Source organism: Macaca fascicularis, chromosome X (genome assembly GCF_037993035.2).
Source record: "Macaca fascicularis isolate 582-1 chromosome X, T2T-MFA8v1.1".
In the NCBI taxonomy this organism is placed as follows: domain Eukaryota; kingdom Metazoa; phylum Chordata; class Mammalia; order Primates; family Cercopithecidae; genus Macaca; species Macaca fascicularis.
The window spans coordinates 107,238,529-107,256,883 of NC_088395.1; positions in this window are offsets into that span (position 1 = coordinate 107,238,529).

Below are 18,355 nucleotides of genomic sequence, written 5' to 3' on the forward strand. Positions count from 1 at the left end.
GAACTTTCTATCAGAACAGTATTTTCAAATAAATTCTTCACCAAGATGCCTGTGAGCAGGAGTCATTTTCTCCCAGTTAATAGTTGAGGAAATCCATAGAAAATGGCTTTGCCCAAGGTTGAGTTGCAATTAGTCAGTCATTAATTGGTAATTAGCATATATGCCATACTTGGATTACCAATTTTCACAGAATGAGAGCACAATAAAATATATCTAACAATGCACATTACTGAAAATATTTTTAATTGATGATTTAGAAGACATCTGATTGTTTTAGAGTACTTTGATTATCATAACAAGCATTAATTTATAGTTGAAATAGAAAAACGTAAAAGATATGAAATTACTTTGAGGTTATATGAACTTCATGATGTTTCTATCATTGTTTTTTAATAAGACTACCCATTTTTAACATTGCTTTTTTAGATCAGCCAATAATTTTATTTATTTTTTCTATTTTTTATTTATTTTTCCACAGGTTATTGGAGTACAGGAGGTATTTGATTTTATGAGTAAGTTCTTTAATGGTGATTTGTGAGATTTTGGTGCACCCATCACCCAAGCAGTATACACTGCACTCTATTTGTGGTCTTTTATCCCTCACTGCCCTCCCACCCCGACCCTTTCTCCCAAGTCGCCAAAGTCCATTATATCATTCTTTTTTTTTTTTTTTTTCTTGAGACGGAGTCTGGCTCTGTTGCCCAGGCTGGAGTGCGGTGGCACGATCTGGGCTCACTGCAAGCTCTGCCTCCCGGGTTCACGCCATTCTCTCGCCTCAGCCTCCCTAGTAGCTGGGACTACAGGCGCCCGCCCTCACGCCCGGCTAATTTTTTGTATTTTTAGTAGAGACAGGGTTTCACTGTCTTAGCCAGGATGGTCTCGATCTCCTGACCTCAGGTGATCCGCCCCCCTTGGTCTCCCGAAGTGCTGGGATTACAGGCGTGAGCCACCACGCCCAGCCCATTGTATCATTCTTATGCCTTTGTGTCCTCATAGCTTAGCTCCCACATATCTGTGAGAACATGCAATATTTGGTTTTCCATTCTTGAGTTACTTCACTTAGAATAATAGTCTCTGGCAGGACGCGGTGGCTCAAGCCTGTAATCCCAGCACTTTGGGAGGCCAAGGTGGGTGGATCACGAGGTCAGGAGGTTGAGACCATCCTGGCTAACACAGTGAAACCCCGTCTCTACTAAAAATACAAAAAAAAAAAAAAAAAATTAGCCGGGCGTGGTGGCGGGCGCCTGTAGTCGCAGCTACTCGGGAGGCTGAGGCAGGAGAATGGTGTGAACCCGGGAGGTGGGGCTTGCAGTGAGCCGAGATCTTGCCACTGCACTCCAGCCTGGGCAACAGAGCAAGACTCCATCTCAAAAAAAAAAAAAAAAGAATAATAGTCTCCGAGCTCATCCATGTCACTGCAAATCCCGTTAATTCATTCCTTTATATGACTGAGTAGTAGTCCATCATATATATGTGTGTGTGTACATATATGCATATATATGTGTATATATGTATATACATATATATGTGTATATATGGATATATATGTATATGTGTGTATATATATCCGTGTATATATGTGTGTATACATATGTGTCTATATATGTGCATATATATATACATGCATATATATATATATATACATGCATATATATATATATATATATATATAAAGTTTCTTTATCCACTGGTTGATTGATGGGCATTTGGGTTGGTTCCACAATTTTGCAATTGTGAAGTGTGCTGCTATAAATATGCGTGTGCAAGTATCTTTTTCGTATAATGACTTCTTTTCCTCTGGGTAGATACCCAGTAGTGGGATTACTGGATCAAATGATAGTTCTACTTTTAGCTCTTTAAGGAATTTCCACACTGTTTTCCATAGTGGCTGTACCAGTTTACTTTCCCACCAGCAGTGTAGAAGTGTTCCCTGATCACCACATCCATGCCAACATGTACTGTTTTTTGATGTTTTGATTGCCACCATACTTGCAGGAGTAAGGTAGTATCGCATTGTGGTTTTGATTTGCATTTCCCTGTAGATCAGCCAATAATTTTAAATTCCTGAGACACTCAAATTTATGCAGTCTACAGTATACTATATATACCATGCTCTATAAGGGACATAAATGAAGTAGAAAATATACTCCCTATTTCCAAAGAAAGATGAGACACCCAAAATACATAAGCCCTAACGTAGGAACTTATACACAACTAACTACAGTTGTATATGCTGTGTGCATGTGCACACACACACACACATACCCTCTAAGAGGTATAGATGATTCCATATCACATTTTAGGACTCAGAGTTCCTACTCACATTCAGGAAGCATTTCTTGCTCAAATGAGGTACCTCAACCTCCAAATAATTTCACAGTGGAAAATTGTGATCCTCTTAATGAGCCAGAATGAGTTCAAAAAAAAATACAAGGGCATGCTGAAAGAAGCATTCAATCCTGGGCACAGTAGCTCACGCCTGTAATCCCAGCACTTTGTGGGGCCAAAGCAGGGGGATCACAAGGTCAGGAGTTCGAGACCAGCCTGGCCAATACGGTGAAACCCTGTCTCTATTGAAAATATTAAAAAAAAAAAAAAAAAATTAGCCAGGAGTGGTGGTGCATGCCTGTAATCCCAGTTACTCAGGAGGCTGAGGCAGGAGAGTCGCTTGAACCTGGGAGGCGGAGGTTGCAGTGAGCCGAGATGGCACCACTGCATTCCAGCCCAGGCAACAGAGAAAAAAGAAGAAGAAGAAGAGGAAGAGGAAGAGGAAGAGGCATTTAAATTATCACATGCTTAGAAGGGGGGAGTTGCAGGGGGAGGGGAACAGCACAGCAAACAAACAAATCTAAACACACTCATCTGTCACTTCAATTTAGGTCCAGGCTAGGTTGGAAAGGAAAAAGTATAAATACCTCGCTCATCACAAATTTTTACCCCTCATGTGAATCCTGTGTAGAGATTCCTTATTCGGTGCCTTAGACTTCCTCACATTCAACCCACTTAAGCTAGAGCTGCCTCTCTTCCTTACACCCTTCCCTAAGCCCAGCCTCTTCAAAGAGCAACATCAAAGTAACTCTGACCTCCCAAGCCAGACACCTTGCAGTAATTATAATGTATCCCTGTCACCCACTCCAGGTCTTTTGTTGCCAAATGTTTTCTCTTCCAAACCTTCCCCACTGGATTATTTCTTAGATCATTTGTTACAACTTCCTCCCTGCTGAAGTTCCCAGGTTGGAGATGGAAAGTAAAGTAAAAATGCTTACACACAAAATTTGTTTTTCACTCATAGATTTCATTAATGCCATTTCCTTTCCTGAGAGTCTACAATAGCTACTTACTTACTACATTAAGGATCAGGCCTACCTCGCATTCAAAACATCCTGATTCAAACAACCCTAAACTACCACCTTGTAGCTCTTTTCTACTCCTACTACCATACCTACCACCACTCTTGCTTTTCTCAGGCATTTTAGTTTCATTCTCTGTTTGTCCAGTCATCCCATCTCCTTTACAGACTTGTCTCTCACTATTTGAAGAGATTTTTCAAATCCCATTTTCCTCTTCCCCAAACATGGAATCTAAATTCTCTCTACTTCATTCTATGCCTGTATGAATTAATACTGTCGTTCCTTGGTATCTGTGGGGGATTGGCTCCAAGACCTCCATGGATACCAAAGTCCTCGAATGCTCAAGTCCCTGATATAATATGAAGTAGTATTTATATATAACCTACACACATCCTTCCTTATACCTTAAGTCATCTCTAGATTACTATTTATAATACCTAACACAATACAAATGCTATGCAAATAGTTGTTATATTGTATTGTTTTTTATTTGTATTATTTCTTACTGTTGTATTATTTTTTGCTGTGGTTTTTCCACATGCTTTTTATCCACGAATATGGAGAGCTGACTATATACCATTCAATGCACATACTCCTTATATATGATTTTAATGTGTAAGTTCAAAAAGAAAAGGGCCCATATCCTCTCCCATTTTGCTCTGTCTAGAACCCGGCACCATATCTAAAGCCTATACGTGGCCTTTAGATGTTCTGCGTGTGTGTTTTTAATTGAGTCCAATGAGAAAGAAGACGGGGAAGAAGATAGAAGAAAAAGAAGAGGCTGTAAAAGAGCACAATTACAAAGCCCAGTCAGAATATTATTACAAAAAGTTGGCCTTGAGTTCTGTTCAAATTTAGGATACAAGTTCTCATTTTACTTAAATTCATTTTTTTATTCTTCATCTTTTGACACAGTTGAATTCCGTAAGTGTAAGGAATTCCTCTAATCCCAGAATGATCAAAAGCATAGATGATTGCCCACAGCTCGATTATTTCCATTATATGAATGCAGACATTTGGCATTTTCATCTCAGTTCTCAACGATTCTATGCATAAAAAAGAAAAAATGCCAAAAAGCACATCTGCTATGAAATCACAAGAAATACCATATTACCTTTCAGATTCTTTGGGGATCTAAATTCCAATCAAGAAAAGTCAGGTGAGGCAAAGCCATTCATTGCTCCCACTCAGCATAAGGACACTATGCATTAGTGTGCTCAGCACCTTCCTGCACACCTAAAATGGCTCTTTGGCAGGACTAGGGGCAAGGGAAATCTATTTTGAGTCTTTATATATAAGGCTCACTGTCTGGCTGAGTCCAAAACTGTCACTTTGGCTCCTAGAGTCTAACGCTGAAAGCTTACTGAGATAAATATGGACCTTCTCATTCAGGCTGTCAGGAAATGCGTGGATCTATTTTATTTATACCCTTAAAAATGATTTCATTTTGGCTTTCCTTCTTTGAAGAAGTTTAATTCTGGGGCTTAATTTTGCTGACAGAATGCTGTTCCCTAACAAGAAAGAAAAGTAGTTCTGTATTAAAAACCAGGTATAAATGTATACACAAAAAATACTGTCCCTGGCATTCCAAAGTCCTGCTCCTAAGTCTCCTCTACTATCTCTAATCAATTTGCATGAAAGCTCCTTACCCAATGACTGCATTGATCATTTATTTAGATCAATATTCAGTTCTGGCATTTGTAACCCAGTGACTGGATAGTCACTTGTCTACTTACTGCTTTGAAATTTGTATTCCATTGTCTATCTTCTCTTCCATTCTCTTAATTTCACACTCAGGCCTATTGTCCTTGCTAAAAGGGGGTCAGAAAGAGAGAGGCAGAATGAACCAAAGGAAATAGAGCAAGCCACAATAAATTCCTCAAGCAAAACAAACAACAAAAAAACCCAGCCTCTCCATAGTCCTGAGATGATCTCTGCCTGACAGTGATATTAATATATTGTTTATATTTATCCTTCTCTGCTGATGCTATCATTTGCCATTCTGAATTTTCCACTGACAGCAGTATTTCTACTGGTCTTACGGAGATGTTGCTTTCTAAAACACAATTCAGGCTCACACCCATATCAGTCACCAGTGAGCCAAAAGCAAGACACCTGCCAAGGGCAAGGAATTTAGGGTACAGGCCCCAGCCATAGTTGAGCTGCTGAAGTAGAGAGTAAAAAAGCAGCAGTGCGACTATTTAGAAATAAAACACAAAGATTTGAGCTTGTTTATTTTGCAAAGGATCCATGTTGCCTATCAACTCACAAATTCACTGTGTCCACTGAAATTTGTTCTTAAAGGTAAGGGTTGTCTCTACACAGCAATATTGCTCCAGCCTTGTGTATCTGGTGAGCCACCATGACGTAAATCTTCCATGTTTCCAATAATAGCTTTCGATGTTTGGGTTATGCTAAATCATATCATGCTGAAATCAGAATGGTTTGTGGTTGACCTTTTATATTTCCTGTTCCTCCAAACTACTTCTCTTTTTGAGAGTTTCTTGTTACCAGGGCATGTCAATATAGGGTAACTGGTAAACTAATATGATCAACAAGATATGAATAACCCAGAAACCTGCTAGAAACTGTGGCATGGCAGATAGAAAATAGGTTATCCTCTTTGTTGTCTAGTCATTTACAAAATACTTGGCATGATAAAAACTGTGCTTTTTAAACAATTAAGAAAGTGTAAGACAGAATTATTTTCAGAAGGATTCAGTAGAACAAGAATTCTTCATATGCTCTCAGAGACCAAGAACTTCTGTCCCTCAAAAACCAACAGTGCTGGTTTTCTCAGAATCAGCCTATCAGTTATATCCACTCAGAGATCTGCAAAGCCCTGATTTCCCAAAGATATTTGTCTTACTGTTAAAATCAAGTTCAGCTGCATATGAAAGGAAATCCTAAAATGATGTAACTTAAACAAAGTAGAAGTAGATAGTCTAGGTTGTCCAGTCAACTGACCCATGTACCTATCTTTCTGTTCTTCTATCCTCAGTATGTAGTTTTCATCCTCAAGGTCACCTCATGGTCAAGGATAACTCTAGTTCTAGCCATCATGTCTACATTCTAGATTGGCTTCAGAAAGAAGCTGGACACCACAAAAGCACACCCCCTAACTTTTAGGGAGACTTCCACTTATACGTCATAAGCCTGAACTTAGACATATGGCCAAACATAGCTTTAAGGGAGACTGGTAGCATTCTTTGTTCTGGGTGCATTATCACTTCAAATGAAATCAAGATTCTGTCACTGAGGAAGAAGGCGAGAAGACATGCTGGAGGAGGTAACTGGCAATCTTGGCAACATCTAGTAACTTATCACAGGATCTAGGATCCCTACTATTAAAAAGTTATCCCTTTTGTATTAAGTTGCTGTCTCTCAAATTCTCTGTTAAATTTAAATATATTACTCCGAAAGTGATCAAACATTAACGAATTAAGGCCCATTCTCATATGATCACAAACCAATCGATGAGGTGAACTTTTTCTCTGAAGAATGAGAGCATAAATAAAGAGAACTAAAAACCCTACTTGAAAAATAAATAAAGGACAGGTTAAAGGAAAGCATCTAGAGGACTCTGTAAAGTCAAGACACTACAGGTCAAAAGACTGAGGGTGGGGAGAGAGCCAAAACCAATTTTGCTTACATCACAATTTTGCTGCAAACAGACCCTACACTTATGGGTTGATATAATCGTATGGAATTGCTACAGTCTGCAGATAATACCCAAAGATAGTATATCATAAGGCAAACAATTCCATTTATTATCTTTTGCAAGATTTTTGTTTGTTTTTCATTTTTACCAACCAAGAGGGAAAAGTGGTACTAGGAGATGTAGGACTGGTTGGAAAAAGGAAAGAAAAAAATCTTTCTAATAACTATAGCTCTTGCTCTTGAATCAAAATAGAGCACCATTTTGAAGAAAAGTATGAGGACAGGATTTTCTTTTCAAAAATCCTCGTTAGTTTTTGGAGTAAGACCTTTATAAAATGAATATTATTCATCAAAGGGATTTTGATTTGACAGACTTAAATTGACTAGAGAAAGTTCAAGTTCTACATTATGGAGAATCAAAATGTCTCTAGCAGAGCAGAGTAAATTTCACGACACATCATACACAGAGCAGATGTGAGAACAAGTTCTATTTTACTGTCACCCAGGGAAATTTCCCTTTTCTTTCAAGTAGCCAATAATCCATACTTATTTTTCTAAATCTTGATTTTTTTTGCACCATCAGTGGATCCCATCAGTCATGGCAATGAATATGGCTTTAGAGATAATAAAAGGCTGTAACCAATTTATAGACCAATCCCAAGAGCATAAACTTTTATATTCAGAGAAACTACAATGACAATTTAGGCCACTAGAGAAAAAATAAAGAAAAAAAAATATTAGTTTGAAACTTGTTCACAGTTTTCAGGCCAAAGAACACAAACTGATTCCCTACAACACATTCATTCTGAGCACTCAGTAAATATTAACCAACATTCCCCAGTGTTTTGACCCAGTATTACATTTAGGCATCTTAAGAATGAAGCCCACTTTAAGTACTGAGAGATTGCTTCACAGAAATTTTATTTGTCTTGATATTTAATCAAATTATTTTTATGCTAAACCTTCTTTACCCAGTGTCTACATTTTATTAATCAACTGGTCCTTCACTTTAAGCTTATGAGAAGTTGTACAGAAAACACTGAGAAAAATTTTCTTTCATTTGAGGGTGTTATTATCACGGTCGCAGATATTTTGACTTTCGGGACTTGAGGGAAGGTAAGGGAAAGCTAATCCATGTTTTAGCTTTCCCCAAAGCCTCCAAACTATTGCCCATCCAGTTTCCTTTTAGATGATAACTAAGCAGTCTGCTGGAGCTGAGAAAAAACACCTCAAACTGCAGAAAATTGAAATCTATGTTTTATCAGGCATGCAAGTATTTCCCTCCAGGTGTCTAATTCCACATTCCAAAGCACGTTGTTTTCAAAAATAGAGTAATTCAACATCTCACAATTTGTCTTGCACATTTCTGTACATTTCATACCCTATTCCAAAGTGTTCAATTGGAGTGCAGGTTACTCATGAAAGAAGTGCTCTATTTCATTTCATGGAGTGACATGTCCAGGAGACCATATTTTTCAGTTATAAAAGTTTTAGATGGGTTTCATTCTCTGTCATCTTTGAAAAATGAGTAATCCCACCCCAAGGGTCACATTCCTACCCCACACAGAAGTGGCCCTTGTCTCTAATTATCCAACCAGAAGGATAAGATTTCCATACTAAAGAGAAAAAAGATCATCACAGACTTCTTTGTTATACAAAGCTTAACATCAATAGACTGACTGTGCTCTCTACTGGTAAAATCAAGAGCTACAACCAGCATCAAAAATTTACTTTATGAAAGCCTCATGGAACTAGGAATTCAAAAATTGTTTACTGTGCCCAGAAATAGGATATCTTGCCAATTGAGTTCAAAAATTACATGAAAAGATTATTCTTTAGCCTGAGAGTAGAGGCAAGTGTAGTCAGAGCAGCTCCAGGATCAAGGTGAATACAGATTCATATACTAGTACCATTTGATATCATTGTCAATGTGTTATTAGTTGCTTAATGTGTTCTGACCAAACACAATGGTCCAGTGGTTCTCAAACTTTAGTCTGTATCAGAAGCTCCTGGGTTGCCTGTGAAAAATACACAGACTTAGATCTGAGGTACAGAAATTCTGATTCTGCAGCTTTGGGATGAAGTTCTGGAATTTGCATGTTATCAATTCCTCCCTCTCCTGATGATTCCGGTGCAAGCGGCCCAAGGAATACATTTTGAGTAACATTGATAAATTTTGCAAAACACCCTTGTCGGATGTGTTTGAACCACAGGAACTCCATCTGGAATAGGGACTGTGTAAAATAAGGCAAAGACTTGCTGGGTGGCATTCCCAATAAGTTAAGGCATTCTTAGTCACAGGATGAGAGAGGTGGTCGGCACAAGATACAGGTCTTGAAGACCTTGCTGATAAAACAGGTTGCAGTAAAGAAGCGGGCCAAAACCCACCAACACCAAGATGGCGACAAGAGTGAACTCTGGTCTTCCTCACTGCTACACTCCCACCAGTAGTACCGTGACAGTTTAGGAATGTCATGGCAACGTCAGGAAATTACCCCATATGGCCTAAAAGGGGAGGCACGAATAATCCACCTCTTGTTTAGCACATAATCATGAAATAACCATAAAAATGGGCTACCAGCAGCCCTTGAGGCTACTCTGCCTATGGAGTAGCCATTCTTTATTCCTTTACTTTCTTAAACTTGCTTTCACTTTATGAATTTGTTACAGGAAACGGGTCCCGATCCAGACCCCAAGAGAAGATTATTGGATCTTGTGCAAGAAAGAATCCAGGGCGAGTCTGCAGTGCAAAGTGAAAGCAAGTTGATTAAGAAAGTAAAGGAATAAAAGAATGGCTACTCCATGGACAGAGCAGCCCCAAGGGTGGCTGGTTGCCCATTTTTATGGTTATTTCTTGATGATATGTTAAACAAGGGGTGGATTATTCATGCCTCCCCTTATTAGACCATATAGAATAAATTCCTGACGTTGCCACTGCATTTGTAAACTGTCGTGGTGCTGGTGGTAGCGTCGCAGCAAGGACGACCAGAGGTCATTCTCGTCGCCATTTTGGTTTTGGTGGGTTTTGGTCGGCTCCTGTACTGCAACCTGTTTTATCAACAAGGTCTTTATGACCCGTATTTTCTGTTGACCTCCTATCTCATCCTGTGACTTAGAATGCTTTAACCGCCTGGGAATGCAAGCCCAGTAGGTTTCAGCCTCATTTTACCCAGTTCCTATTCAAGATGGAGTTGCTCTGGTTCACACGCCTCTGACAGATTCATCTCAAATTATTTATTGTGCGAGATCCAAGAACTCTCTTGGGGTCTAGATCAGGAACGCCCCCTTCCAGTAACACCCTAATAGTGTGGTCAGAATAATTACAAACTAGTATGTCAGCAACACCATCTTCAGAACTATGATCTCTCTGGTGGGACTGGAGGAAAGCCTTTGGTTTCCTTGCTTTCATAGGTGCCAGCTCTCTGCCTCCACCTGTCTTACTGACTCCTGTTTGGTGTTTAAGCAAAGGAAAGTATTTTTAATTAATAGTGATAATAAAAGCTAACACTTACTGAATGCTTACTATTTGCCCAGTACTAACTGCTTTTCTTATGTTAATTTAATCCTCATAGCAATCTTATGAATGAGGTAGAACTCTTATTATTCCTATTTTACAAATACAGAAACAGAGACATTGACCAAGATTATACACCCTGTTAGGTGGCAGAGCCAGGATATGAAGGCAAGCAGGTCTGCTCCAGAACTCACGTACCTAACCATTCTCTATACTAACTATATACATTTCAAAGGGAAAATATGAGCCTTCTTTTCTTTGTGATTATATTTTTACTCTACCCACTAAGGCACAAAATTATTGAGTAGAAAAAAGGTTTTAAAATGTAGTCCTTTATCAGTGGCTTACTTGATCAAGTTCAGTTTTCCTGAATAGTGTGTGATCACAGCAATATCCACTATGTCAGAGGCGTTTAAACCAGAATAACTCCATCTTGAATAGGGGATGGGTAAAATAAGACTGAGGCCTACAGGGCTGCATTCTCAGGAGGTTAGGTAGTCTTTGTCACAAGATGAGATAGGAGGTCGGCAGGACTGGTATCCTGCTGATAAAACAGGATGCAGTGAAGAAGCCAGCCAAAACCCAGCAAAACTAAGATGGCAACAAAAATGACCTCTCGTCGTCCTCATTGCTCATTATACATTAATTATAATGCATTAGCATGCTAAGAGACATTTCCAGCAGCACCATGACCATTTACAAATGCCATGGCAACGTTCAGAAGTTACTCTATTAGTCTAAAAAGGGGAGGACTCAGTTCAGGAAATTGTTTGCCCTTTCCCTGGACAACTCATGAATAATCCACCCCTTGTTTAGCCTATAATCAAGAAATAATAATAAGTATAGTCAGTCAAGCAGTTCATGCTACTGCTCTGTTTATGGAGTAGCCATTCTTTTGTTTCTTTACTTCTCTAATAAACTTGCTTTCACTTTACTCTGTGGACTCGCCCCAAATTCTTTCTTGTGTAAGCTCCAAAAACCCTCTCTTGGGGTCTCGATCAGGACCCCTTTCTGGTAACAGCTACAATGCTTTTGTAATGCTTTTTGTGTTCCCTACAAATTCATTGCCTCACTTAGATTTGGAAACTGACACATTAAGCAACTTTTCTGAAATCACCAAGGAGTTGATGGCAGCAATGAAAGAGCCCAGGGAATTTCACTTCAAAATATGTCACCCTGGTATGTTGATTATTTTAAATTAAAGGCCCTTGAAGGTCAGTAGATGCTGGAAGAAGTTTTATTCCTTCATCTGAATTAAGACAGGACCTGCAAAAAAGAACACAATTGCCTTCCATTTCTTCCCTGAAATTTCATTATCTATCCCAGAAAAGAAGACTGAGGAATACAGCCACAGCTGGACAGACTTTTTCACAAAATGTCTGTTTCTCAGGCTCATTCAAACTCCCAAGAGTCATTTACAAGTTAATTTCTGTCTCCCAGGCTCATTCATTCTCCCTAATAATTATTTACTACCCCTCAAAAGAATTGCCTATGTTCCCTATCTCCTCCTCCCTTATGAAGAAGGGTATATACACCTCTGGGCCTCATAGGTTATTGGGTAATCATGTTTTGGTGATTTCCCCACCCTCTCGTGCATGTTAAAGAAATTCTACATGCCCTTTTCTCCCATTAATCTGTCTTTTATCAGTTCATTTTCTGTGACCCTTCAGATGGCTTTCCCTCTTCAACCCTACAGCAGTGTAGTAAGACCTCTACTCATCCTCCATGTTGGCCCTCCCCACCCAATCCTTGCATGCTCACCACTCAATCCCTTTACATACTGGCTTCATTTAAGTAGCATAATATCCATAGCCTAGGAATGGCCATATATGAAAGATATAAAAGAACAAGCTGTGTATTAAGCAAACTTGTCCTGGCTTTTGGAAACCATGCTAGTGCCCAAAAGACAAACAATGTAATTGAAGACGTCAGCCTAGACAAAAGAGGTGTTCTCTTTACGGTTGTCATAATAAATCTCTCTCTGAAATTTACTTGGCATTTAGGTATATTAGACCTTCAAGTGCAGACCTTTAATTTCTTCCCTGTCTTTTTAAACCTCACATTAAATATCACTATTTTCTTCTCTATACCTCCCTCATAAAATACTTTTAAAGCAACTTGGACACAATAGTATCCTTCTCCTGCCCTCTACAAACAATTCATGAGCCCAAAGCATGTGCAGTTCTTTCTAGTTGCAACTATGAAAGAAAAAGGTTAGCAGTAGCTAGCTAAAATGTTTGTGAGCAACTGTAAGTTCCAGCCAGGGTTTATCAATGCCCCAGAACAATTTGCAAGAGGGGGCTGCATTTATATCCTGAGTCATCATGCCAAATTCCAAGATGTAGAACTTCATCCTTCCATCAATTGCCATGAGTCTTGAGAGTGTGAAATTACCCAAATTCACGAAACAATGGTAATAAAAGGGATTGATTGATAGCTTTATCCCCAGACTGGTTTTTACAAACCACTGGACAAAAACCATGTTGGTAACAGGGTATGCTCTGTGATGGTCCCCACATCTAAAACCATTTTTTTTCTCTCCTCTTGCTGTAGCAAAGCCTCAATTCAAAGCAGTTTTCAAACCACGTGTAAGGTAAATAGATATCCTTATCCTAAGGTAAATATGTGAATTAATGGAATAAGGCACTATTTTATGAACTATTGAATTAGCAAAAATTAAGATTTTCAGTGTTGGTAAATGTATGTGAAGAGAGACACTTTGATATAGCAGTAAGAAGAGTGTAATTAGTGTAGCTATCTTGAGGGCAATTTGGCAATATCAGTCAAAATTAGAACTGCATATACTCTTTGACCAGCTGTTCTTCAATTGAGAATCTAATCTAAATATATATACTTTCAATATATAAAACAATATAATTCAAAGGGTATTCATTGCATTGATTGTCATATGAAAAAAATTGGAAAAAACCTAAACTGCATTGATTATGGTAGAAAAAAAATCTCGGTCTAATGATAGGGCATGGTTAAATAAATCATGTTGTTTCCCTACTCTGGAACACTACAGAAGCTCTGCATGACCTGGTGTTAAAAAAAATGTAAGAGGCATTTTAAAATGAGGAAAAAGCAAGGCAAGGAACAGCTTGTATAATAAAATAATAGCTAACCAGGTGAGACTTCTGGAATGGCAGAGTAAGGATCTCTGTAAATCCACTCCTCTATAAAATCAATGAAAATACTGGCAAAATTATAAAAATCAACTTTTTTTTTTTTTTTTTTTTTTTTTTTTACAAATCTGTAAATTAACCAAAGGTCTAAAGCAATCTGAGGAGCATTTAGTCAAGAAAAACCACAGCACCTATGTAAGAAAATTTTACATTTTTAACTTGGCCTACTCCCATGTTTCTCTCCCCAGCTCCACAGTTCCCTTGAAAACCAGCCAACTCACAGCCTGAGGAGCTGTAAAAACAAAACAAACAAAAAAATCAAAAACAAAAAAAAGCAACAGCTTTACAGCCACTAGAGGGGGCAGACTGGGTTTGGAGCTCCTCAAAAAACTATCCCACAGCATTGTTACTGTTTGACTTGTCTCATATCTCTCTGGGAAAGCCCCATTTATACAATGCTTTCATATGTGACCTGACTCTGAGCTTGCTCGACAAGAAAAGCCCTATCTTTAGTGCATTTATCAAAAGTAATCAGCTGCAATTGTTTAACATCACAACTGCCTGAGGTGATTATACCAGTTTGGGCGAGCCAGGGCCTGTCCAAAAACTTAAAAGAAAGATCTAAGGAATGCAGTGTTTGTAGTGGACTTTAAAGAGCTTGAGACCGGCCTGGCCAACATGGCGAAACCCCGTCTCTACTGAAAACACAAAAATTAGCCAGGTGTGGTGGTGCATGCCTGTAATCCCAGCTACTTGGGAGGCTGAGGCAGGAAAATCGTTTGAACCCAGGAGGCAGAGGTTGCAGTGAGCCAAGATCATGCCACTGCACTCCAGCCTGGCTGACAGAGCAAAATTCCGTCTCCAAAAAAAAAAAGCGTTTGAAAGATGCAAACAGAAATTATGGAGTTGCGAAGTACAGTAATTGCAATGAAAGATTCACTAAAATTGTTCAATAGTAGATTTGAGCTGGCAGAAAAAAAGAATCAGAGAACTCAAACATAGGTTAATTTAGGTAAGTCAGTCTGAGTAATAGAAAGCAAAAAGGTTCAGAGACCTGTAGTATACCATCAAGCATACCAATAGACATACAATGTAAGTCCCAGAAGGAGAAGAGGGAGATGTAAACAAATAGAAAGAATATTTGAAGAAATAATAGCCAAAAATTTCCCCAATTTTATGAAAAACTTTGCTCTGCACAGCTAAAAGTGCAACAAACTTCGAGTAGGGTCAACACAAGGATATCTACACCCAGTCACATCATAATCAAACTGTTGAAAGACAAAGACTCTTTAAAGCAGCAAGAGAAAAGCAATTCGTCACATATAAGGGACTCTCAATAAGATCCCAGCACTTTGGGAGGCCGAGACGGGCGGATCACGAGGTCAGGAGATCGAGACCATCCTGGCTAACACGGTGAAACCCCGTCTCTACTAAAAAGAAGTACAAAAAAACTAGCCGGGCGAGGTGGCGGGCGCCTGTAGTCCCAGCTACTCGGGAGGCTGAGGCGGGAGAATGGCGTAAACCCGGGAGGCGGAGCTTGCAGTGAGCGGAGATCCGGCCACTGCACTCCAGCCTGGGCGACAGAGCGAGACTCCCTCTCAAAAAAAAAAAAAAAAAAAAAAAAAAAAAAGATTAACAGTGGACTTCTCATCAAAAAGGACAGAATGCCTTCTTGCTTTCATGGAGGACAGAATGCATTGGGATGGCACCCTCAAAGTGCTGAAAGGAAAAAATTGTCAACTAAAAATTCTGTATTTGGCAAAACTATCCTTCAAAACTGAAAGAGAATTAACACATTTCCAGATGAACAAAAACTGAAAGAATTTTTCACTAGCAGATCTGACCTACAAGAAATACTAAAAGAAGTCCTTCAGTCTAAAATGAAAGAACTATACAGTAATTCAAATCCACACAAATAAATAAATAGTACCAGTAAAGGTATCTATGTAGGTAAACATAAAAGATAATGTAAACATATTTTTGTAACTTTTGTCTTCTCCTACCTTATTTAAAATATAATTGCATAAAGAAATAATTATAAAATTGTGTTGATAGACTAATAATGTAAAATATATAATTTCTATGACAATAACAGCACCAAAACAACAGAGCGGGAATGGAGCTATATTGGAAAATGATTCCGTATACTATTAAAATTACATTTCTATTAATCTCAACTAGATTGCTAGATTGGTTTGTTGTTGTTGTTGTTGTTGAGACAGAGTTCTGCTCTGTCGCCAGGCTGGAGTGCAGTGGCGCGATCTCGGCTCACTGCAACCTCCACCTCCCGGGTTCAAGCGATTCTCTCTGCCTCAGCTTCCCGAATAGCTGGGATTACAGGCACCCACCACCACGCCCAGCTAATTTTTGTATTTTTAGTAGAGATGGGGTTTTACCATGCTGGCCAGGCTGGTCTTGAACTCCTGACCTCAGGTGATCTGCCTGCCTCGGCCTCCCAAAGTGCTGGGATTACAGGCGTGAGCCACTGCCCAGCCTAGATTGTTTTAAAATAATAATTGTAATCCCCACAGCAACCACTAAGAAAATAACACTAAGGATATGTGATAAAAGAAATGACAAATTAATTAAAATAGGGCATTAGAAAATGCCTATATGTCACAAAGTAAGGAAATAATGGAAAAACAGAGGTACAAAAGTGATATGACATACAGAAAACAAATAGAAAAATGGCAGATGCTAGTCCTTTCTTTAAAATCAGTAATTACATTACATTTAAATGGAGTAAACTTTCCAGTAAAATATAGAGATTGACAGAATGGATAAAACAAACACAATTCAACTATATACTGTCTATGAAAAAACTACTTTAAATTTCATATGGAACCAAAAAAGAACCTGTATAGCCAAGACAATCGTAAGCAAAAAGAACAAATCTGGAGACATCACACCACCTGACTTCAAACTATACTACTAGGCTACAGTAACCAAAACAGCATAGTGCTGGTATAAAAACCAACACACAGACCAATGGAACAGAATAGAGATCTCAGAAATAAGACCAAGATGAATTAAAGACTTAAATGTAAAACTCATAATTATAAAAACCCTAGGAGAAAATCTAGGCAATACCATTGAGGACATAGGCACAGGCAAAGATTTATTGATGAAAATGCAAAAAGCAATTGCAACCAAAGCAAAAATTGAAAAATGGGATCTAATTAAACTAAAGAGCTTCCACACAGCAAAAGAAACTATCATCAGAGTGAACTGACAACCTACAGAATGGGAGAAAATTTTTGCGATCTATTCATCTGACAAAGGTCTAATATCCAGCCAGAATCTACAAGGAATTTAAACAAATTTACAAGAAAAAAACAAACCCATTAAAAAGTGGGCAAAGGATATGAACAGACACTTCTCAAAAGAAGACATACATGGGGTCAACAAACACATAAAAAAAAAAAAAAAGCTCAACATCACCGATCATTAGAGAAATGCGAATCAAAACCAATCAAAACCACAATGAGATACCATCTCACATCCATCACAATGGCGATTATTAAAAAGTAAAAACAAAACAAACAAAAAAACAGAGGCTGGTGAAGCTGCAGAGAAAAAGGAATGCTTTTACACTGTTGGTGGGAGTATGAATTAGTTCACCCATTGTGGAAGACAGTGTGATTTCTCAAAGACCTATAGAAAGAAATACCATTTGACCCAGCAATGTCATTACTGGGTATATACCCAAAGGAATATAAATCATTCTATTATAAAGATACATGCATGCATATGTTCACTGCAGCACTATTCACAATAGCAAAGATATGGAATCAACCTAAATGCCCGTCAATGATAGACTAGATAAAGAAAATGTGGTACATATACACCATGGAATACTATGCAGTCATAAAAAATAACAAGATTGGTCAGGCACAGTGGCTCATGCCTGTAATCCCAGCACTTTGGGAGGCTGAGGCAGACAGATCATGAGGTCAGGAGATGGAGACTATCCTGGCCAACATGGTGAAACCCGGTCCCTACTAAAAATACAAAAATTAGCCAGGTGTGGTGGCATGCACCTGTAGTCCCAGCTACTTGGGAGGCTGAGGCAGAAGAATCGTTTGAACCTTGGAGGCAGAAGTTGCAGGAAGTCGAGATTGCGCCACTGCACTCCAGTCCGGCAACAGAGTGAGACTTCGTCTCAAAATACTAATACTAATACTAATACTAATAATAAGATAATGTCCTTTGCAGGGACATGGATGGAGCTGGAAGCCATTATTCTCAACAAACTAATGCGAGAACAGAAAAAAAAACACTGCATGTTCTCACTTACAAGTGAGAGCTAAACAATGAGAACACATTGACACATTGGGGGAAACAACACACTGGGGCTTGTCAGGGGGTTAGGGGAGGGAGAGAGAACATCAGGAAGAATAGTTAATGGATGCTGGGCTTAATACCTAGGTGATGGGATGATCTGTGCAGCAAAATCACCTGTTTGCCTATGTAACAAATCTGCACATCCTGCACAGGTACCTCAGAACTTAAAATAAATTTGAGGGGAAAAAAAGAAAGCATTTTATTGTCAATTATGAAATCATCCAATATATCAAATATAAATTATATTTTTCAGATGAATGTCAAACAGAACGTGTAACATGTATAATGTAAAAAGGGTACATGAGGAAAAATGAATAAGTAACCACTTTTAATAAATATACTGATTTAAAAAATAGTGTAGG